The 23751-nt window shown below is 33.2% G+C and overlaps 1 long non-coding RNA gene across 2 annotated transcripts in view; it reads right to left on the reverse strand.

The window, feature by feature from the left end:
- Nucleotides 1–276: 276 nt before the first annotated feature.
- The window catches only part of LOC144320064 (uncharacterized), a 77338-nt gene continuing 53863 nt past the window's right edge, over nt 277–23751 (reverse strand). Inside the window, exons 3-5 of one of the 2 annotated variants that reach the window (XR_013385648.1) lie at nt 5746–5927; nt 2737–2850; nt 277–474 (exon numbers count right to left, since the gene is read on the reverse strand). This is a non-coding gene — a long non-coding RNA (uncharacterized LOC144320064). The remainder of the gene's footprint in view (nt 475–2736; nt 2851–5745; nt 5928–23751) is intronic. The other variant, XR_013385649.1, reaches the window with a different exon arrangement.

Genomic DNA, 23751 nt, shown 5'->3' on the forward strand with positions numbered 1-23751 from the left:
GATAAACACAGAATTGGGTTTTTCCCCAGGTGAGTAAAATGAGGAGCATTGAAGGTTAATGCTAGTGTGTGGTTACAATAATGGTTATTTGAATCTCAGCTATGTTGAAAGGGAAGTGAACATATGAAGGGGTGGAGGAATTATTAAAAAGTCTAAGTTTCATTGTATTATTGGTTGAGCTGAATTTGAAGACTTTCTTGGTAGGGTAATAGAAATAGTGAACATGGGTGATACAATGCTGATACTCAAAATTGAAATAATAGATTGGTTGTATTTATTGATACAAGTGAAATATGGGTAAGTGATTTTTATCAATGAGAGGGCCAATAGCAAACAGGGAGCACAATGGAACTGAAATAGCTTGAGGTCTTGTTTGTAAAAATGTGAGTATAGAGAAAACATAAGGGATTGTGTAATAATGAGGGGATTAGTAACAACTCACTTGGAGATCCAGAGAGGAAGAGTTTATAGAACCTGGAGGGAAAGAATAAACAGAGTAAATATATTTAATGCTTATTTATTTATTTATTTATTTATTTATTTATTTATTCATTTATTTATTCATTTATTTATAATTTTGAGCAGGCTCTGCACCCAGTGCGGAGCCCCATGTGGGGCTCAATCTCATGACCCTAAGATCATGACCTGAGCTAAAACCAGGAGTTGGACACTGAGCTACCCAAGGACCCCCAAAGTGAACATATTTAAATTTGCACAGCAAACAAAAGATCTCTAGCATTCAGATATAGATAATAGGATTTTTTTTTTTTTTTAATGGAGCACAAGGTACTGAGTGCACTCTGACTGAATCTTTGAAGGGTTATCTGTTTGGATATTGATGTAACCTAAAAATATGACCTGAGTAAATTTGAAGAGTGTGACAGTTCTAGAAGAAAATGGCTGTTACAGGAATAGGAAAAAGGCAAGTGAAGCTTTAGGGTTTTAATGTACGTTCCCTAGATAGAGAAGGAGGGTTTTGTATAGTTGGACATAAAAAGCCCAAGAAGGCTTGTGTGAGCACAAAACCGAATATATTGTTTTGATTCTTGATAGAGTGATCCTTTTGCTCATTATGTAATGTCCATCTAACTCTAGTAATTTCTTTGCTCTGAAATCTACTTTAGCTGCTATAAATATCCACTCCTGTTTTTCATTTTATTATGGTTTGTCTGATACATCTTTTTCCATTCTTTTATATATCTTTTTTTTTTTTTTTACATCTTCTTCTCTTTTATTTTTTTTTTATTTTTTTTTTATTGGTGTTCAATTTACTAACATACAGAATAACACCCAGTGCCCGTCACCCATTCACTCCCACCCCCCGCCCTCCTCCCCTTCTACCACCCCTAGTTCGTTTCCCAGAGTTAGCAGTCTTTACGTTCTGTCTCCCTTTCTGATATTTCCCACACATTTCTTCTCCCTTCCCTTATTTTCCCTTTCACTATTATTTATATTCCCCAAATGAATGAGAACATATAATGTTTGTCCTTCTCCGACTGACTTACTTCACTCAGCATAATACCCTCCAGTTCCATCCACGTTGAAGCAAATGGTGGGTATTTGTCATTTCTAATAGCTGAGTAATATTCCATTGTATACATAAACCACATCTTCTTTATCCATTCATCTTTCGTTGGACACCGAGGCTCCTTCCACAGTTTGGCTATAGTGGCCATTGCTGCTAGAAACATCGGGGTGCAGGTGTCCCGGCGTTTCATTGCATTTGTATCTTTGGGGTAAATCCCCAACAGTGCAATTGCTGGGTCGTAGGGCAGGTATATTTTTAACTGTTTGAGGAACCTCCACACAGTTTTCCAGAGTGGCTGCACCAGTTCACATTCCCACCAACAGTGTAGGAGGGTTCCCTTTTCTCCGCATCCTCTCCAATCTTTTATATATCTTTAAAAGATTTATTTATTTATTTATTTATTTATTTATTTATTTATTTATTTATTTATTTATTTATGAGAGATAGCATGAGCTGGTGGTGGGGGATGTCAGGGAAAAGCAGAGGGAGAGGGAGAAACAGACTCCCAGTTGAGCAAGGAGCCCTACCAGTGGCTTGATCCCAAGACCCTAAGATCATAATCTGAGCCGAATGCAGACTCTTAATGGACTGAACCACCCAGGTGCCCTTAGATACTTGGTTTTTTAAGTTATCATTTAAATTCCAGTTAGCTAATATGCAGTGCAGTGTAATATTAGTTTCACATAAATATGTTGTGACTTAAGTCAATTTCTTATCCATAGCATAGTGTTAAATTGTATTTGTATTCAATTAGTTTTAGGATATTTTTAGATTTACAGAAGAAATGTTATGACAATATAAAGTTCCTGCAGATCTCACACCCAGTTTCTCCTATTAATATCTTACTACCATGGTACATTTGTCATGACTAAGGAACTGGTGTTAATACATAATTATTAATTAAAGTTCAGACTTTATTTAGATTGCTTTCATTTTTACTTAAAATTCCTTTTCTATTCCAGATATCCCCTCAAGGATACTATATTACATTTAGTTGTCATGTCTTCCTAGGCTCAGAATTTTCTTGGTTTTGATGCCTTGATAGTTTTGAGGTGTAATGGTTAGATATTTTGTAGTCTATCTTCAAATTGGGACTTACTTTTTTTTTAAATCAGGTTGGAATTTTGTGTTTTTGGACAGAAGAACACAGAGATAAAGTGCTATTTAAAGCACAGTATTTTGAGAGTATATATCCTAACATGACTTACCAATGTTGTTGACCTTGATCACCTGGCTAAAATAGTGTTTGTCTGGTTTCTCTGCAGTAAATTTACTCTTTTCACACTTCCCTCTTCGGAAGAAATCATTGTGTGCAAACCACACTTAAGGGATGGGAAATAAGATATTATATTATTTCAATTATGTGAAATATTCAGAGCAGACAAATTTAAACAGAAATCTGTGATGACCTGGGACTGAGGGTGAGAATGGGAATGGGCTCCAAACAGGCTTACTGGAATTATTTGAGGGTGATGAAAATGCTTTAAAAGGGGCCTCCGGTGATTGTACAACTCTATAAAACTCTAAAATTAGTTATAAATAATGAAAATTTATTGAATTGAGAATAATTATGGATGAATATCATGATGTATTAATTATGCCTCACTAAATTTATTGAAATTATCATTAGAAAGTAAAAGTTGAAGAAAATTAGAGAAAAAAGTTCCCTCAGATAAATGTACTTTACAGATGTTTCACAGTAGAATGCAGACATTATGTATGGCTCATCCTCTGTGCTTCTGGATAAATATTGTAAACTGATAGAACTACTGCATAGGAAAATAATTGTGACACTTAGCTTTATATGGCAGCCACTGTTTATTCTTGTGAAGAGTAGCATTATAAAAAGTCAGCTATGGGTTTTTCAATCATTACCTTTTGCATATGGCATACTTAGAAGAAATTATTGTATATGATAACATATTTATTGAAATGATTATTTTATAGAGCAATCACTTGCCAGAACAATAAAAGTATAGAAAACAAATGAGGGCTGCCAGCAGATTTTCTGTTAGTTAATTTCCAGAATCCTAATATGCAATGTTAGTTCCAAAAACAAAGCTTCAGAAGTCCTTATTACTGGTTAAATGACAGCTATGATAATAAATAGCTTATCATTAATATAATTTAGAGATTCATGATTTACATTAACCTGTTCATTACCACTTCTTATTGATCAATATTTTATATTGGTATTATGTAGTTGTCTTTACACGCTTCAGTAATATTAGATGACAAGAGTGATTGAAGAAAAACTGATATGAAGTTTGAAATGAAACTTTAATATTTAAACAGAAATGTGATGAACACATGGCATTCATTTTATTTTCCTCCTGAAGACAGGGAAAGACATATTTTTCAGTATCTAGCTCTGGCCAATGTAATATAACCAAAAGTGTTATAAGCCACCCCAGGCTTGGCCTATAAATACATCCCACACAGAATCCTGTCCCATTCTTTCCTTTTCTAGTGTAATCTTGGATGGGAACATAAAGGATGGTGATAATCCAAGGGTGAATAAACGAAATCTCTTAATAATTTCATGGAGAGGACCCCTTACCATAACTTCCAATCTCACTGAGCTGTGAAATGGTTAGTGATAAATTATGTTGAGCCACTGAGATTGGTGAGGCAGATTTTCTATTAGCTTGTATGCAGAGTTCTAATTTATATCATTAGTTCCTATCTAAAATAAAATAATACATTTGAAATACCTATATGTGCATATTTCCTGGTTAATATTTTTACTGTCCTTCTTTGGAGCTTTTAAAATGCATATGGGGATGTTGCTAAATATTATATAAATGCACATACACACTAGAAATTGATTTTGGTGTATTGAGCACTTGCTGTGTGCTATATAGTGTTCTAAATATTCTATATGCATTCATTTAAAAGATCTCATCTGCAACCAGTGAGACTGGTGCTATTATTATCATCATTTAACAGATGAGGAAACTCAGTGGAAGTAAACTTTCATGCTAATGTTAGAATATATTTCTAAGAAATGGAATAACTGGTACTGGAACACAGATTTGCAAGAATGAGCTCTTAACTACTAGGAAAAACCAGGGGATATAAATGTATACATGAAACTGGTTTTGCACATTTTATGCTCTTGTAATTTTAGTATATGCTCATTACCTTACAACCCTTTAAATATATACAGATTCATACATAATTTTTTGTATTAATGAATAATAATGTCAATAATAATCACAATTATAAAAATAAGAGTAGAAAACACATCAATATAGTATGTCAATATATGAAAGATATCTTCAGGGCTAATATTGATGTAGTAGATTCTCTGAGGTTAGTGCTAAGAATAAAACCAAATCTGCAGATCAGAAAACTCAGAGAATGTTGTTGTGCCCAAGATTGCGAATCAGAGAAACCACCAAAGAGCTGACACCGGTGCAAACACACGAGGGTTTATTTACAAGCTCGAGCTTGGGTCCAAGTATACCCGACACAGTGGAGCAGGGACTTGGACCCCGAGGCTAAGAGGCTTAGCTGCTTTATAGGGGCCAATGGCCAATGGGATTATAACACACTTGGAAGTTGCACAGTCATGTTGGTCTGCACACAGGTGGCCAATTGAATCACAATTTACCCTAGAGTGACCATTTGAACTGGCCTATCACTCTGGTCAGAATTGGTGTGCAGTTTTGGCGGGCACAAGGCGGGGTTACATTTTTATGAGCCGATTTCTGATAAGGGTGTGCCCAGCGGCTTGACTAGAGTGGGGCAGCGTCTTAAGCAATAAGCAGGTCATGTGGGGGTCATACAGGAGGTGGCAGGTGCAGCACAAAATGGAGTTAGTCCTGCTCTGCTTGTCCAGGGGTAGGGGATTTTTGTTAAATTTCCTGGGTCCCACAATGTGACCCTATGTGCTCTCAACTACTACAATATCTCTTTTCCTGGTTAATTCTGCATCTGCCATCATCAAATAGGAAACACAACCATGATTAAAATGGCAATCAGCAAACAAATCTTTTGTAAGGGAATTATATTTTGTGTGGTAGATATAAATCTGTGTCAATGCTTTACAATGACAGCATTTTAACTTCAAGCCAAAATGGACAATAACAGGCTTCTCTAAGTGGCAGTCACAATTCCTTTATTAATCAGCTATATTCAGCATGGTGAAAACAGGTTCTAAAACCCTGAACTAGGAAGCAAAGTAACAATTTATGATTTTATATGCTGCTCACCTTTAAAACCCTCTGTTTTAAATTGGAAACTCAGTTGCAGATTTCACTAGGGAACTTGCTGACTATGTAGGTATTTCCTGACATGCAGATCAGACCACTTGATACAGGTTGCCATTTGAAGACTGCCAGGACTTTTCAGTCTCCAAATACATTCTCACTGACTTAGTGCATAAATGCCAGCCCTAAAGTTTTAAAGAAGACAGTTAAAATTTAAATATATTTTCTGGAAAGGCTACCACTATAAGCCATTGTCAGCCACTTATCAATTCAATTATTAATAAACCTATTATATTATTTATAAAATGAAGCTAGATTTTACAGTATGATGGATGGAATCTCTTTCTTTACCCATAGCATTTTTGCCTTCTATTTCACAATATTTATCAAAATAGATACTCCCCAAAACAGTAATAAAGATTTGCTTACATAGAGATTATTTGGAGCAAGTTACTTTTATTAGAACCAGAACATATCTGAAACCAGAACGCTTGTAAGAGAGACAGGCTCAGGTTAAATATTACAGTAGGCTGCAAGCAGGTGGAATGACAGCAGTAGGATACTGATCAGAACCACAGATCTCAGAGAAGGGAATAATGTCAAAACTAAAATTTAAGCTAACTCAGGAATAAAAATGTATATGGTAATAACGTATATTTATATCCAAATTTTGTATAGGAATTATTTTTATGGCATCATTCTAATGAATTTTAGAAATGTAAATATTACACATATCATCAAAAAAATTTACTCAGAGATTTTTATCTGGTCTTTATCAAATATTCAAAGAACAGATATCTCCAATAAAGCATTTTTTTTCTCATGAGAAAACAGCAACAATAATAACCACAAAAACTCCACAATTCATTTTGTCAGGCTTGTGAAACATTGGTAACAGCCTGACAGGCTAGGTAAAAGAAGAATATCATAGGCCAATCTCAATATTGAACATGCAGTTCTTATGCAAAGTATTCACACATACTTAAAAAAAAATCTATCCCACTAGAAATCAAATGCAACTTGCTTCACCTGGAAAAGATAACTAAAAATTATAGCAGTCTCAGTGCATTAAAATACTAAAAAGTAGTACTTCAGTCAGTAACGAAAAATATATTTGATGCCTCTTGTTCTCCTTAACATTGCAGTTTTAGGCACCAGCTATATACACAGTTTTAAGCACCTGCAAATAAAACCAATCAAAACCAAGAAAATGCAACAAAAATTTAAAAGACCTTAAATGAATATAAAATATCTTCATGAATAAAAGTGTCTTGAAAGTCAATATTTTTAAAAGATGTAAATACTGAAGTGGCACACTATATTTATAAAGGAAAATTTAATATCATTAAAATGTTAATATTCCCCAAATCCACCTATACATGCAATGCAATTTCAGACTCATAAATGAGATTTTCATGAAATCTTATGACAAGCTGATTCTATAACTTATATGAAGATCCAATAATCAAAAATAGCTAACAATAAAAATAACTAAATTTTGGAGGGAACAAGGAAGGGGAATTTTAATTGCTTATGCTAATTATGAAACTGCCATACTTAGGTTCATGTGCTATTGTGCAGGAATAGAAAATTAAGTGAATAGAATAGAGATCCAAGAAAATAATCAAAATTCTCTGTAAATTTAATGTAAGTTTAATGAAATAGCTGGTATTTCAGATTTCAGATCAGTGTGGAGAAGTATAAATATATGGAGCTAGGAAAATTGATTCCCCATATGCTTACAAAAAGAAATTTGATCTCTTCCTGGCACTTCACCTATATTTAATTTCAGACTAATTATAGACTTACACTAGTTAATTGTGGTTGGAGGATAATTTCTAAACAAGACATAAAATAAAACAACAAATCATAAAGCAGAAGATTGATATGTTCAACTACATTATACTGAAAATAGTAAGTAGGGATGCCATAAAAAGATATTTTTACAATTCATAACTGATGTAGATTTTAATATAAAATAATTGCTATAGACTAATAAAAATAATGTTTTCAATAAAAAATAGAAAAAATGGTTAGAACTGTCATCTCATAGAAGCATTATTTGCAAAAACATATGATAAAAATTATCTCACTAGAAATTGAGATGTATGAAATAACATCCTGAGATAAATTTTCATATCCACTATGCTGGCAAAAAAGAGAAAAAATAATACCAAAATTTAATTAAAATAATAGTGAAATTCTTTCATGTCTAGCCATAGTTTAAATAGATAAAGGCAGAAAGAAAAAGAATTTTTCTTTACTAAATATATGTAAAAATGCACATATCAAATTACCTAAGAATTCCAAGACTAGTAAATACTAGAAAATCTTTCATAAGTGGTGTAGTAGATATATGAAAGATTGCACATAGTATCATTCTTGTAGTAAAAATAAATCTGGACATGGCCCACATCTCCATCAACAATAAAGTGGAAAGTAAATTGTTGTTTATATAATCAAGGAATAAGGAGCTAAATGAATCTCAAAATGTCAGTATGGAGTATGCAAAACCACAAGTCTCTTCACAATATAATTCCATTTTTATATGTATAAAATCCATGGAGAAAAAAGAATATTTTTATGCATAAATACAAACGTAGAAAATCAGGTAGGGATTATGTTAAATTCCTACTAATAGAAATCTTACGATAGTAGTTCAAATAATTTCAGATCTTGTTTTTCAATAAAATAAGCCTGGTACTGCATGGAGGTTCCACTTTTTTTATCTGCTACTCCTTACTTAGCATGGCCTCTGTGTTCAAGTTCAAAAGGTGATTGTTGAAGCTCAGACATCAAGAACACATTAGAGATAGTCATAAGAAGAGGAAGAAAAAGAGACAACTAGAAAAAGAGTCTCTTGAGAGCCCCACTCAATGCCTTTCTCTTAGATCTTTCATCTGAGAGGTCACAGAAGCTAGAAAATACAGTAGTTTAGCTGAGTAGATTGCCACCTTCAATAAAATCAAGGCTCTCTGTATGGAAAGGGGAGGAGGAAGGATATGGGATAAATAATCAGCAATCTCTTGCTCATACAGTGTAATGGCAAGGAAAGGCAAGAAAGAGATTAACACGGAAGAGGAGGTATCTTCGGAACCTGGGAAAACAGCTGCTATGCACGTGGAGGACATGTGGTTTCACAAATACACTGGTATCATTTTCTTTCTAAAACGATGGTAAGTGCATGGATGTTCATTTTTAAACACAACGTACATTATATATTACCTACATTCTTCTTTACTCTTATAAAGAATTAAAAATAAACTGAAGCAAAAGAAAAAACCTTTTCCAGTTAATCTTTCCATTGCAATGCGAGAAAAGCAAAATTATGAGATTCTTTCTTTAAATGATTGCTGAAAAATATACTATATTTTTTTTAAGATTTTATTTATTTATTCATAAGAGACACACAGAGAAAGAGAGAGAGAGAGAGGCAGAGACACAGGCAGAGGGAGAAGCAGGCTCCATACAGGGAGCCCGATGTGGGACTCAATCCCGGGACTCCAGGATCCTGGGCTGAAGGCAGGTGCTAAACCGCTAAGCCACCCAGGCATCCCAAAATATACTATACTTTAATTGTGATTTTGACTTTGGTATCTTCTAGCAACAGAGCTTAAGAATACATGCATGCCATGGCACACTTCGATGGCTTAGATGGAACAGTGACAGGTTTTAAGTGTTTAAGTTTATATTCCTTATGTGAAAAAAATTCATTTGTCTGTTACTAGCAATGAATCACCTATTTTTAGAAAAAAACAAGAATGCAGTTCACATATCTCAAATTAAAAGAATATTGTTCTGTATATTTTCTGCAAAAATAAAACAAATTTAGCTTTGAAGTATCGTCTGTAAGTTTTCTGCATTTATTCAAAGGGTAGAGAAGGAAATCTAAGTGACAGCATTTATTCTGTGCCAGGCACTATGTTTGGATTTAACATCCAAAGTGGATCCTTTCTGGGTTACCTCTTCTCTTGCAACAAGTCTCAGGACAAACTCCACAATAGCACACAGTGTGAGTTAAAAAAATAATAGCCTGTATAGAAGGAGAGAGCTTGGGGCGGGGGGGTGGTGGGGGTTCCATGTCTCTGGCTGTCTCCCAAAAGAGGCATGCCACAACACCTTATTGATATGTGGTCTGTTTATGCATTCTCTTGAAGACCTTGTCTCTCCCTATTGCTCTATCTTTCTACAGGGAAAACATGATAAAGCATATTGTCAGGAGGGAAAAGTACACTTTTGGAGCCCAAGCAATCTGGATTCCAGTTTCTTAGATTTAGAGGAATTGTGTGGGAAAATAAACTGCCTGGTACATTTGGGTCATAGCAACTATATTATTATATTTAAAACTTAGCATTTAAACCTCAGCAAACTGAACTCAGAGACATAAATTAACATGTCCAAAGTCACATAGGTAGTGAGCTTCAGAGTTAGATCTATGATTTGAAAACTCATAGTCCTATTCTACCTTGCTATTTGGTTTCTTAATGTGAGTATGATTGAAGCAACCTTAGAGCTTTATCAAATTCTATCTACCCTGGGGTGACTGAGTGGCTTAGTGAGTAGAGCACTGGACTCTTGATTTCTGCTCAGGTCATGATCTCAGGGGGTGAGATAGAGTCTCAGGTGGAGCCCTGGGCTCGTGCCCAGCAGGAGTCTGCTTCAGACGCTCTCTGCCCCTCCTCCAGCATATGCACACACTTTCTCTCAAATAAATAAATAAATAAATAAATAAATAAATAAATAAATAAATCTTAATATACCCTTCAGTTTACCCTAAATCACTTTTTTCCAGAATTCAAGTATTTGTTTTCAGACAGAGCTTTAGCTATATAGACACACGAACACACACATGTATATCTTTACATGTATACATAAATATATATATACACACACACAGTTGGAAGACTTATTGTTAGTTGTCCAAAATTTTACTTGAAAATGTGTGAAATTAAAATATAATCAGCAATTTCAAACATCTCAAGAAAGAACCAGAAATGAAATATGATATAATTTTTGAAATCAGAATATTAGAGTCAGTAAAAGCTATATTACAATTTATTTCCATTTTGTAAAATTCTGTTCATTGTCTTTCATAATAAGATAACATGAGAATCAAGAAATCCAGAGTTTAGATATATAAAAATCACGTATGGGTGGGCAAATCCAGAACATTATAATTAAGAGTTTGTTTTATTGTTCCAAGAAGATTCAGTAAAACTGATTTTGAAAATATAACGATTTGATAAGTTTAGCAATGGCTTAGAGCATTAGTCTGCAACTGTTTGGCTAAGTTGGTCAATGACTGTTAATGAGGCCCAGGTCAAAGGTTAATTTACTTTTGAGAATGTTAACTTTGCTCTGTTTTACAATAATGAGTTGTACTGGTAAACCTCATCAGTCACTTTGCAAATTTAGAAAGAAACTGTAATGATAAAATGCACATATATCATAATTAGATTTTGCTATTGCTAAATAATATTTAAATAATATATCTTATGTGTTATTAGTATTATCTTCACATGTAAAAGAATATGTTCAGACACAAAAAATAGATGTAAAGGAGAAAAAATATTTTTGTCCTATTAGTTAATGTCACAGGAATGTAAAACTAAATATCATGTGGACACCACTTGATTATTGTTATATATACTTAGGAGAATTTACAATCCACACCAAAACATTATTCATCTTTTCACCTATTTAGCCTATCTTGATATTCAAAATGGATGGCAGGGAAGGTTGAAATATTAAAATAATCTTAAACCAAGATATAGGTGTTAATTTTAAGATCCCTACTTTTGTTACAATATTTCAATAAAGGGATATTGATTCATTATTATGAATTTCTGTCCAAGTCTGCATTTCAGTGGAATTGCTGACACGTGGAACTATATTTCATTTTAGGCAATAGATAAGTATATTTAGAGTTGAAATAAAGTCAAACACTTACAGTTTTAACTTTATAGATTATTGTGTTAAGTGCTAAAGGCTTTAGTTTTTTTAAGTCTATGGGAATTCAGGAATTCAACAAAAGTTAGTCTGTAGAAGGGCCAAAATCAACAAAGTAAAGTTTTGCCTGCTGTCTTCTGTCCACACTACACAAGCACATATGAAATAGGTCTAAAATCATAGGTAAGCACTGATAGCTTAAGTCTTCTCATAAAACTTCTTGACTTGTGCTTGAGATAATACATTATATTACCAGCAAAATAAATCTTACTTTATAAACATTTTATAGGTTACTTGAAATTTTTGAACCCCATCTTTTTTTGTCTTTGCTACAAAAAATAATAAATTGTTTGCTTGTCAAAACTGTCCTCATGTCCTGGAAGAAGCCTTTTGTTCCGATGCCCTAGACTTCTATCTGTTAAATTCCTAAAACTTAGAAAAGTACTAGTGATCCTTTGAGAGAAGCATTTTATATATATATATCACAAGCTAGCAAGGGAACCTGTGTGCGCCTTCTGTAATGGTAATTTATCCTAGAAACTATTCAATGTTATTCATTCCATTGAAACTGCGATTGCAGACTTCACTGAAATATTAGTGTGCTTTTTTTTTTCCTGTCTTAGAATAAAAATAGAGCTGAAGCATTTATTCCCTCTCCTCTTCTAAGAATTCTGCACAATTTACCTCAAGTTACCTCTAAGTGCTTCTTTAAAAACCTATGTATTAAAAAAAATGAATAAATAAAAATAAATTTTAAAAATTGTGAATAAATAAAATCTTAAAAAAAAATAATAAAAAAAATAAAAACCTACGTATTTCCCAATTTATTCTCCTGCATTTATAGAAACTTTTCTATATTCACCTGGAAAAATCCTGTCCCCATCATCAGCCACAGATGAACCAGCCTCCTATATTACTGTGAATACTAGATGCAATAGAAAGTAGCTTGAAATATATTCCTCTTTACCCCCACCCCCTGCCATACATATCCTGCCACTTGGTTCTGTGCCCACATATCCTGGCCTTTTTTTTCTATTACTAGAGCTCTAACGTTTCTGCTTTGTTCTAAAATCAATTTCTCCCCTTTCTGACTATATCTCCCCTTTCTTCTTCTCAAAGGCATAGTGTCAGTACTTTTTTCATATAAATATTTTTTTTTCCACCTACACTATAAGTTCTTGTCTATCTCTTGGATAATAACCTCAAACCCACACATAATTTGTACTTTTTATCATCTCAAAATATTACATCTTCCCCTGGAATCTCTCTCCTCAGCTGAACACATATATATTAACTGCTTATTCTTTATTTGAATGTGCACTTCAAACTTGACATGTTCAAAACGCAAACCCTATAGGTCTTTTTTAAAGTATATGCATAGCACCACCATTTTTTCTTACCTGTTTTATTGCATTGTCTTCTAACAGGTCCCCTTGCCTCTGCTTTTACACCCTAAAATCTATTTCCAATGCAATAGTCAGCAAAGTCCTTTAACATGGTGTCAAGGGAGACTATTACTGCTTAATGTCTCTGATGGCCTCCTCTCCAGCTTATAATATAAGAAAAAGCCTTAGCCATGGTCAATTCTGGTCTCACCATCCCTGTCTATTTTTTCTACCATACTTTCCCTTGGTTTTCTTTACTCCGCTTGCTCTGGCTATCTTACTGTTCTTAGAAAATGCCAAGCATGCTCCCATTTTAGTATTTTTACAGCTATTATTCTCTGTACTTCTAACACTTTTCTTCCAAATAATATACATTTCACTTCATGTTTTTCAGGTCTCTATTCAGATGTCTCATTTTCTGGGTCTTCTCTGTCTGCTACATGACACAGAACACATACGCATTCAGAATTCCTTATCCTCTTTATATAACTTATATTCTTCAAATAATTTATTTTCTATTTTTCCTTATAGACATATATCTCCCTGAGGCCAGGTTCTCTTCCTATTTTGGTTTCTCATATATTTCAAATGCCTTACTGGTGCCTGGCACATAATACTTTCTCAAAACATATTGTTAAATGATAGATGCAATAATGTTGGTCTATTTCAAATTTGCTATCCCTTACTTACCAGGTTCTGAAGCTCTAAGTAATCATGTCTTTCTAGGCTAGTTTTAAACTCTGAAATTAGGGAAAATCATTTAACCCAAGTCCAATTATCTAATGTATGAAGTTTTCAAGAAATATATTTAAGCAATATATATATATATATGTGTGTATATATGTGTATATATGTATATGTATATATATATATTATGTGTATATATGTATTTAGTACTATTTAGAATACAAATATACTATATATTTAGTACCATATATATTTAGTACTTGACTGTCTTATCTTTTGTAATGTTTATAAACTTCAAGGCGAACAGCAGAAATTATACACAATACTCAGAACACTCAGAAGGGAAATAAAAATGGGATCAGTAAAAACAAGTTTGTTTGAGAGTAAATGATGATGGAGGATAGAAGTGACCACAAAGAGAAAAGTCAAACAAATGAAATTCCCAGAAGTCAGAGTATTTTGGTTTAGGGATCTTTTGAGAGTTATTACCTTAACATAGCACAAGATACCTGCTCAAGGAGACATCTATGGTATTATTTTACCAAAATGTAAGAAATAAAAGTTACAAGAATCCATTATATCAAGTCAGTCATTGAAAATTAGATTGCATTTTTTTCTTAGAATTTCTTTAATATGGCAAAAAGTGCACACTATATATTTAACATGTGTTTTAGTTTAATTGATTTAGATAATTTTTCTGGATATGTGTTTTTATGTACTTATTTTCTGATATAACTGTATGAGTGAGACATTATTGGTTTTACTTTTGAAAAGTTGTATTTATGGTTGTCTCAATAAAATGGAAATTGTACATTTGTACTTTTATAACTAGTATGTACCTGAGCATTTCTTTTCTTTTTTTTTTTTTTACCTGAGCATTTCTATCTAAAATTTTCATAATTGTGTTCACACAGACCCTTGAGAAATCAGAGATATGAAGACCTTCAGGTAAATTATCATAAGTAAACTGGATTAAACAATTTATTGGGAATATAACAATTTTTTTTTAAATCACCAAAATATTGTTCAGGTAGAAACTAAAAATAAGGAAAGATTAAAAATTCTGGAAACACCAGAAGAGGGCAATTTAAGAAAAAAGAAATAACTATGAGAAACTGTAGCAACTTTCTTCTAGTCTATATAGTTTGGACTCTCCTTGACCCAAGATATGTAGCTATGGTATAAATTTAACTTAACCTTTCCTTATGTGTCATAGAATCACTACCAATTTTCTTGCTCAGTTGGCTACCTTTATCTGTAGAGCAATTCCACCTATGAGTTATATGTGGTGATGGAAAATCAGAGTATCACTATTTTTCCCATTTGTAGTCAAGGCAAATGGAGCCTTAGGGTATCAGCAGCTAATGATTTCCTTTCAAATGAAGTGGCTCTGTTTATTAGATATCCTTTGTTTAAGTCTTAAACTCTTTTTTTCCTTTGATTCTTTCTATGGGGTCAGAAGCATCTAGAGAAAATATTCTGAGGTTTTTCTTCTATTCACTAAAACTTTTTCTTCTATTTAATTACAACATGATGATATTACTTTCCGATCACTTATTTACTTAATGAATATTTATTAAATGTATGTGTATATGCCTGACATTGACCTTGCTATTTGAGGTAAAGCAGTGAGCCACAAGAATATTTCCTTGGGCCTGTGATGGTTAAATCCCAGGGATGATGGCTAAATCCCAATGAGAAAGAATGTTAGCTGAAGCACTGAAACCAAGATGATAGTATAAATATATTGAGATAGTGGCCACAGATAACAGAGTAATTAAGTGAGCAATTGTTGGTAGACAATATGAAGTAAGCAAAAAATTGAGATAAAATTTATAGGTATTTATTGCCTCAAAATTTCATTTTGAAAAATTCAAATAATTCTGGCTTACATTACCCTGATCAGTGTTTCAGCTATTCCTCTTTGCAGATTAAAGTAATCAAAGAGGCCATGGTGATTGTGTTTCCCCTTAGAGTCTTTGCATGGTTCTTATAATGTTTGAGGAAATGCAACCTTGGTAATATCTATAACCAACATATTGCTGTGAAACAAATTACCCAAAACATAGCAACATAAAAACATTAGATATTCATTATTTTCAAGTTTCTAAGTTTCTGTGGGAAACTTAGCAGCATAAAATAACAATCAATTATTTTATAGTTTCTGTGTGTAGGGAATTCTGAAACAATTTGGTTGGATGGTTCTGGCCTAAGGTCTCCCATGAAGTTGGGAGTCAAGATGGCTGCTGAGGTCACAGTTATTAGGCTTGACTATGGCTGGAAGATCTACTTCCAAGGGGCTCTTACTGAGAGGCCTGAGTCCCTTTCCAGAGGGTTTATGACATGTGAATGTCGTAGAGATGTGGCTGCGGGGTAGGTAATTCATGAGACAGAGCAAGGGACAGGCCATAATGTCTTTTACAACCTAGCTTCAGAAGTCACACAACATCACTTCTGCAATATACTATTGATTACACAGCCCTATTTAATGTGAAAGGGGATTGCATAAAGGGGAATACCATGATACCATGATGTGAAAATCACTTGGAGGCTGGCTACTATATCCAGGATCATTTCATTTTCTTTTTAAATTTTTTTCCATTTAAAATCTGTTTTACTTGGAATGAGTTGTGATCAGACTCAGCATAATTTCAAGTCTATGTGACAGATGCTATCTTGTCTGTAATTAGATAAGTTCTTCCAAAGCCTGAAGGTGAGGGCCTCAGAACTAAACACTCATTTTACTTCCTTTATTTATTAGATGATCTAAGTTGTGAAAAGTGTGTATCTGTTTTGGAAATTCATAGGATACCTTTTGTCCCTGATGTTAACATGTTTTCATACAATGCTTTTTAAGCTAAAAATAACATTTGTTATTTAGAGATTGCTTTCCCTGTCCTTTTATTTTACATGTGAGGTTACGAATGTCCAGAGAGGACCAGTAACAAGGTTGTAAAATTTGGAATAGAATTCAGGTATTGTGACTCTTAATCCTTTGTCTTTCCTTTACAACTTGCTAGCAGCTGAATAGTTTTCAATAATTTTATTGTAGTATAAGAAAGCATCCATAAATTTAGCAGTAGAGATTTGCAGGCTGGTTATAATGGAACACTTCAACAATGCCAGCAGCTATAAACTTTTTCGTGTATGATTTCCTTCTTTTCATTATGCTGGAGTTTCTGCTTAGCATTTCAAAGATGTAAAACAATGAAATGGGACTTCCCTTGGAGAGAAAACAAAAACAGTGAAAATGTATATGAAAATTGCAATTTTAGAAATGTGTGATTTCAAAGTTCTGACAACAAAACAAAATTTTTAGAAATATATCTGTATAATTATGTGCTGCTTGACATGCCTTACTGAACAAATAACAAAACTATGGAATCATTAAATTTAAATATAGACATATATGGTTCTCAACCCTTAATATCTATTTAGCACATCTGTGTTTGCAAATATATTTCATTCTTTTTTAAATAAAAATGATTTTCCTCTTCCCAAACCAGTTTATTGGTGTTAGAAGCACTATGCCTAAGGGTTGCATCACTTCATGAGTTATGAATCAACTGTAAAATGAAAATTATCAGTGAAAAAAGTTAATACAGATAGAATAGTGGATCATCAACTATTAAAGTAGGTTATTTGCTTGGAATGATGATGTATGATATGACATTTTGTTATTGTTTACCACTTCCTTTGTTCCTGATATTTTATTTTTTATAATAAGATTTAAAAAACAGGAGAAAATACCACAATGCTGAATAAAATAAAATTATATGCTAGTATATTTTAGGCTTTGTTTTTAACTAATTGTCTCATCAAAATAACTGCTCTGCTTTAACCCATTTGTAAAATGATCAAAATGGAAGTAAGAAAAAAAGAACTGCCTTATAACTCCTAAATATTTTGCCAAAAGGAAACTTGACTTACAGTTGGAATTTAGTATTTAATATTTTATAATTTATACCAAATATAGTATCTCATAATGCAGCATCATTTTAAGATAAAATTTTATTTAAAACTAGTTTTAGTTTTAGAAAAAATAACTTAGTGGAAAGAGTTTCCATACACCACACACCCATTTTTCCATATTATTAATGTAGCACATTTGTTATATTTACTAAACTGATATTGATATATTATTATTAACTGAAGTCTGTATTATATTCAAATTTCCTTTATATAATCTCCTCTATTTCTGGATCCCATATTATATCTAGTCATCATGTCTGCTTCTGACAGTCAGTCATGACTGTTTCTTTGACTTTCCTTGTCTCAGTGACTTTTAGAGTTTTGATGAGTACTGGCTAGATATTTGTAAAATGTGCCTATATGAGAGTTTGTTTTGGATTTTTCTTATGGTTAGATTTGGTTATGCATTTAGGAGGAGGAAGACTACATACTTTTTTTAAGCACATATGTATATCTGAATAATCAAAACTATTATAATTTCTCATTCTATCCATTATATATTCAACTTCATGTTTTCATGAGCCTTTGGGCCGGAATCCAGATAGTATTAGTACTCGCGTGTGGGATTAACTTAATGCTCTTGAAGTAGTGATGTCTACAAACAAGTTTGATAAAATCTGCAGGCTTTTGTATTTATATTAATAAAAATGTGTGAATTAAATACCCAGCTTTCTTCACAAACTTTGGTACCTGAAGCTCTGAAAATTATACTTAACTTGATGACTGTAATATAAGTGTCATCTCCACCTGTATTTTAAGTCTATAAATACTTTATGTTATTTTTCATTGAGAATAAATTTCCTAGGATAGATTTTCTATGAATTAGTTTAATGAACCCTTATGAATGGTATTCATTCAAATTTTATCACTCCATCTATAAATTTTTTTTCTTATAACCAGTAAAGTTCAATTTTGATTAAGTAAGTTCTGAATATATTAACTATATTGCCTATTAATTTTGCATAATTATCTCCTGACAGTGGAATTTCAGAGGGCATGTATATCAAATATACTATGTATATATAAGTCAACTGCTATGGAAGTGCTAACTAGATACATGGAACACAAGCACCTTTATGAAGTATAATAAAATTCTGAATTATGCTTAACATTATATTTTAGCTGTCACATGAATTAATAATATAAAAAATAGGAAATCAAATTAATTTTTTTTTGGTTGAAGCTTTTATCAGATATTATTGATAATCAGGCTGAGATAAACTGTAAAATTCTGTATTGAGGCCCTCTGTATACACAGTTGGTATGGTAGTAATCACAATGGTTGAATCACTCCTTTTAAGAAAGCATTTAACTCATCTAATCTTCCCTTGGGAAAGAATTTTTAAGAGTGAGTACATAAACTAGTTACTCTTGGCAGTACTGCTGACCTAAACTCTTGACCTTGGCTTAAACATAGTTAAGATGGTGCTTCTCAAAGTCACTGGGAGATGTTAAAACACAGATTTCTGGACCCTCTCCCTAGAAATCCTGATTCACTTGTCTGACAAGGGGCCTGAAAATTTGCATTTTCAGCAAGTCTCAAGTGATGTTGATACTGCTGTCTCCCATCCACTACTTAAGAATGAAAAATCTAGTGTATGAGATGTTATACTTATTTATAAGGGTGATCACTTCCTTTTGGGAACAGTATTCTGGGGAGGAAGTGAGAGAAGTCAATCAACAAATTCCAAGGTGAAAAACGGAGTTAATTCCTCCAAAATTCAACTGATGTTTTAATATGAAAATCAGCTATCTGTCCTCACATATATATGATATATTTTAAAATACTATGTCCCAAAAGGCATAGTGGCTTTTGTATCATTGTGGTTCTGGAAGGATTCGTGAGCAGCTTTCAAAAATATTTACATGCCCAATCTTCATTTGTTCTTTGTATATGTTAGTGTTTTGAGCATAAAAAAATAATGTATTTAAGTGGACAGAAAAATTAGATTCAAATAATATAGAACAAGTTTTTTAAACTGATAATTATTTTTAAAATCTTATTTTCCTATTGGTTTTGTGTTACTAATGTGGTATGACTTTATTTTACAATCTTTATTTTATTAAACAAAAATTCAGCTGAGTAATTTAAAAAACCAAATTGGCTTTCTTGAACAATTCATGTGTCAGGCCACATCCCATCTAGCAAATAGAAAGGAACTGCTTCTATAGGAAATGAAACGTTTTCAAAGGCTGTGTGTGTATATGTATATGTATGTGTGCTTGGCAGAGGATGGGGGGCTATTATTGGCAAAAAATGCATTGTTTGAGGCAAGGTCACCTTCCTAAGGGGAATAAAAGCAGCCTATCATCAGTAAATGTCCCCTACTCACCAGGAAATTCCATGTTGACTCATTAAAGGTTACACTGTTTGGGGGTTAGAAGTATAGTTAGATTAGGTACTAAAGTTCGGTTTGCTGATGTGAGGTCTTAACATAGGTGACTCCATTTTTGGCCTGTGGGTTTCTTTTCAACAGGTTTTAAATATTTCAATTATTTTCAGTGAGACTGATGATTCTGTTAGAACTGATATTTCTGACATGGTATTCACATAAACAATCAGAATTACCATGTCTAGAGAATTGAATGAGACAATTGTATATGTAACATTTGAAAAATAAAATAGTATAAGCCATTAACAAGCTATTATTTTAGTTGAAGTTGCAAGCAAAAGAGTTTTAAAAAGGAAAATAAATATCATCCTGCATCCATATGCTCTTTATATTTCACATATATTGAAATTACCTTCTGAATATTTAAATAATAATAGCAGTCAAGTAATGTCTGCTGTTTGAGCTAATACTATTAATATAATTCTAACCTATCTTTCCAATAATAAACACCCAATCTTAAATCATCACTGGGTTAGAAATAATATGTCGTATCAAACCCCTATACCTATCCACAGTACTGGTTGGCTTTATCTGCAATCAGTTCATAGCTCTCCATGCTAACTCCCTAGTCTTCACAAAGATACTTATATTTGCAAGCTTATTTATAGTAAAATTTTCCTCACATCATAGTTGTAATTCTGCTCCAAAACAAGTTTCGTGACTGGGTGACGGGCACTGAGGCGGGCACTTGATGGGATGAGCACTGTGTGTTATTCTTTATGTTGGCAAATTGAACACCAATAAAAAATAAATGTATATATATATATAAACACCAAAACATGTTTCATAAAAAAGGAGAGGGTTGGGACGCCTGGCTCAGCAGTTAAGCGTCTGCCTTCAGCTCAGGGCATGATCCTACAGTCCTGAGATTGAGTCCCACATTGGGCTCCCTGCATGGAGCCTGCTTCTGCCTCTGCCTGTGTCTCTGCCTCTCTGTGTCTCTCATGAATAAATACATAAAATCAGAAAAAAAAAAAAAATTAAAAAGAAAAGGAGAGGGTTTGCAGGAATAAGTAAAGGTCCTTTAAAATTCAGTTTGGATGTTTCCACACTACGATTTCTTAAAAAAAAAAAAAAAAAAGATGCCTTTGGGTATTTAGTAATTCCCTGATATTTTCATCATGTATTCATTTCAGTTAAAGAATAATTACAAAGTAAATCAAACTGGTGGGACAACAACCAAGATGAATGCTAAAATGTGATTTCCTGAGCTTTACGTCAATTCTCATTAGAGTTACACAACGCTACAGACATGAAATTATATGTAGAAATTGTTTAGCAATGCATTAATTAAATTTCTCTTCTAGAATATATATGTTGATATAACTGAAAATCAGCTTTAGCATAAGATATAAACCATATTTTCATTAGTGAATTATAGGTATTGAAGTGGTTGGCCCTTATGCAAACTATTTTTCTTCAATAACACTAAATGATTTGTTTAAAAAATGATTATAGGGATCCCTGGGTGGCGCAGCAGTTTAGCGCCTGCGTTTGGCCCAGGGCGCGATCCTGGAGACCCGGGATCGAATCCCACGTCGGGCTCCCGGTGCATGGAGCCTGCTTCTCCCTCTGCCTATGTCTCTGCCTCTCTCTCTCTCTCTCTGTGTGACTATCATAAATAAATAAAAATTTAAAAAAATAAAAAAATGATTATAAATTTAAAGTTAATTCTAATTAATTTAGAATACTAAGGAAAATGAAATGCCAATTGAAAAAAAAAATCTTAATCCAAATTAGGGGTGCCTGGGGACTCAGTTTGTTGAGCACCTGACTTTTGGTTTTGGTTCATGTCACAATCTCAGGGTCCTGGGATTAAACCCCTTTTTAGGTTCCACACTCAGTGCCGAATCTGTTTGAGTTTCTTTCCGTCTCTCTCTCCTTCCCCCTGCTCTTCCCCACCACTCATGCATGTTCTTGCACTCTCTTACTCAAATAAATAAATAAATAAATAAATAAATAAATAAATAAAGTCTTAAAAAATCTTAGCCGAAATTCTACTTCAATACTATTTAAAACTCTTCCACAGCCATTTCTGAAGAATTATATAAAAAAATAACAGCTGATCCATCTTGACAATTTAAAAACGTACTGCACATTTTTTATTTGATTTTGCCTAAAATCAGACAGAATTCCAAATTATAAAAGTTATGAACAAGTAACATACTGATTCTTTCATAAAATGGAATACGAAATAAAAAATAGAATTGAAAATGGTATAGCTCCAAATAGATGCATCAAAAGCAGGTTTAATTTATGTATCTTTTATTTAACTTTTTGTCTTTGATTGTGGAGGAGTGAGGGAAGCAAAATACAAGTGGAGAGTTTGAGAACTAGAATTTTTTCTGTTGATGCCAACACAGGGATATGGAGTCAGTCAGCAGTGGAGAGAGAGGTACCCATTCTGCGGAACCTGTCCTGCAGAGATTATGCACCAAACATCCCATAAATTCCCACCATAGCAGCAGGGGGTTCAGCTCCTTTTAATTATCTCCTAATTTGCTATATGAGCAGTTCTGTTGCACCTCCAGGCACTTTTGTATCTTTTATGAGTGAGCCCTTCAGATGTTGTTTAAACTGATTTATTCTATGTAATGTTATTGATGGAAAGAGTTACAAAAAGTGAAATTGTTAAACTTAAAAATTGGACCTGAGTGTTTCCCAATGGAGATAATCCTTTATGTATGTGAAATTTTAATAATCTAATAAAATTGTCATTTTTCCAGTGAAATTTTTTCTATTGTCAAATATTAAATATTTCTCCCTAGCTTCTAATAGTAAATAGTGTCAGTCACTGATATTTTGTTGCATTTGGAGCTCCTGATTTCAGGAAGCAAGACAACAGTACTGTATATTTATTTTAGTAAAAATAAAACAGAACTATTGAGCCCTTAAGTAGAAGTTAGATAATTTCCCTATGGATTTCTAGTCTGGAACATTTACAGTTTGTATTAATGAGAGAAACCACTCTGAAATCACGTGTGCGATATGAAATCACTACAAATTCAGGAACAGTAACCAGCTAGGTCTTCATTGTGGTTTATTAATATTCAAATTAATTAATTTTGTTAAGAAATGTCACCTGTCATTAAAAACAATATGTCAGTCAGGTGTCCAGCAAGAAAAACTAATTTAACACCATTGATTCAAATGAAAGGATTTTTTAAAAATTTTTATTTAAATCCAATTAGTTAACATACTTTGTAATATTAGTTTCAGGTATAGAATTTAGTGATTCAACACTTACATACAATACCCTTTGCTCATATCAATTGTTTTACTTAATCCCTATCACCTATTTGACCCATGCCTTTGCCCACCTCCCCCCGCTTACCATCAGTTTGTTCTCTATAGTTAATGTTGTGCCCAAGATTACGTATCTGAGAAACCACCAAGGAGCGGACACCGATGCAAACACACGAGGGTTTATTTACAAGCTTGAGCTTGGGTCCAAGTATACCCGACACAGCGGAGCAGGGACTTGGACCTGAGGTGGGTTCCAGCTTAGTTTTATGGGCTGGTCTAGGGGACCTCCAGAAGCGGGGGAGGAATTTCTCAAGTTCTGTTTACATTCTGATATGGGGTTTTCAAGGGCACTGAGCTCTGTTCTCATTCTGATATGG

This window comes from Canis aureus, chromosome 9, assembly GCF_053574225.1.
Source record: "Canis aureus isolate CA01 chromosome 9, VMU_Caureus_v.1.0, whole genome shotgun sequence".
In the NCBI taxonomy this organism is placed as follows: domain Eukaryota; kingdom Metazoa; phylum Chordata; class Mammalia; order Carnivora; family Canidae; genus Canis; species Canis aureus.